Consider the following 1441-nt stretch of genomic DNA (forward strand, 5'->3'; position numbering starts at 1 on the left):
CAGTTGCTTTTTGAAAGAACATCTTTGGGACAAACTTCACAGATTCTGCCATCGAGAAACCATCTAAATCAGTGGTTCTCAGCCTGTGGTCCATAGAGGAGCCCTGGGGTCCCTCAACCATGGGGGGAGGGGCTGCAATGTCATCACAGGGGATCTGTGAAGGCTTGAAGAAATGTTATGACTTAAATCTTGAGTGAAGTCTTGGGGGTCCGTGGCCATGGTTTGTGAACAGGTATTTAAAGGGGGTCCATAGTGAAGAAAAGGTTGATAACCATTGGTCTAGTTCAGGGCTCTTCAAACTTGGCCCTTTTGTGACTTGTGGACTTCAACTCCCAGCATGCTGGCTGAGGAATTCTGGGAATTGAAGTCCACCAGTCATAAAAAGGGCCACGTTTGAAGACCCCTGGTCTAGATAATGGCAGGTTAAAATCTTCTGATTGTTGCTTAGCTGGACCTCATGGCTGTTTCTTATTTATGCACTCCAGGACCTAAGTGGGTTAGGAAAGCAGAGAAGGGACCCAAACTATTCGGAGAGGAAATCCCAATTTGTCTGGAACTCTTCTTTGCCATGTCTATAGAGATTCTCAGTTATCCTGGTCATAATTGTCCCAAAGAGGCTTTTTCATGAGGCAACTGGACTTTCTTGGGGGGTTTTTTGAAGACGTTTTGCTTCTCATCCAAGAAGCTTCTTCAGAGCTTCTGAAGAACTGCTTCTTGGGTGAGAAGCGAAATGTCTTCAAAGAAAAACAAGAAAGTCCAGTTGCCTCGTGAAAAAGCATCTTTGGGTGTTCTTTGCCATCTAATCTAAAACTCTCCAGAAATAGATCATTTTTGATCACAAGAGGAGATGGGATAGTAATTCTAACTCCTGTCAATATAAACGTGATGCAGGTTCATCTGCTATAAAGTCCCAGCTGTTTTCTCTTTTTCTGCCCCAAATGTCAGCTGAGGAAGAAATATGGAGACATTTACACTGTGTGGTTGTGGCGTAAACCGATAGTAGTCATTTCTGGATTTCATGCGATGAAGGAAAGCGTGATCAACCATTCACAAGATTTTGCCGATCGACCCCTTTCAAGTTTTCTTTTCAAAATAGGTAAAGGTAAAGGTAGGTTCTTCTGAAAACCAAGGTATTTTATTGTCATTTCACTGCAGAAATGTGAATATTATTTGTTCCTCACATTAATATTATTTGTTCCTCACATTAAGTTCAAGCATGGAGCGGGTCAAGGAAGCATTTGACTGCCACAGATTCCCTCTCACAGACCGGTACGCTCCCACAGAGCGGGCCTCCTCAGGGTGCCGTCGGCCAAGCAGTGTCGGCTGGCGACCCCCAGGGGGAGGGCCTTCTCTGTGGGTGCCCCCACCCTCTGGAACGAACTACCCCCCGAGATCCGGACGATTCCGGACCTCCTATCTTTTCACCGCGCCCTCAAGACAT

General features: G+C 45.6%; 1 protein-coding gene across 1 annotated transcript in view; it reads left to right on the forward strand.

Annotated features, from left to right (window-relative positions):
• Nucleotides 1-1100: 1100 nt before the first annotated feature.
• The window catches only part of LOC107302588 (cytochrome P450 2J2-like), a 13607-nt gene continuing 13266 nt past the window's right edge, over nucleotides 1101-1441 (forward strand). Inside the window, exon 1 of the mRNA XM_015831705.1 lies at nucleotides 1101-1108. The gene's annotated coding sequence lies outside the window, so the exon portion shown is untranslated. The remainder of the gene's footprint in view (nucleotides 1109-1441) is intronic.

Source organism: Protobothrops mucrosquamatus, unplaced genomic scaffold (assembly GCF_001527695.2).
Source record: "Protobothrops mucrosquamatus isolate PMUCROS unplaced genomic scaffold, P.Mucros_1.0 scaffold_276, whole genome shotgun sequence".
Classification (NCBI taxonomy): Eukaryota; Metazoa; Chordata; class Lepidosauria; order Squamata; family Viperidae; genus Protobothrops; species Protobothrops mucrosquamatus.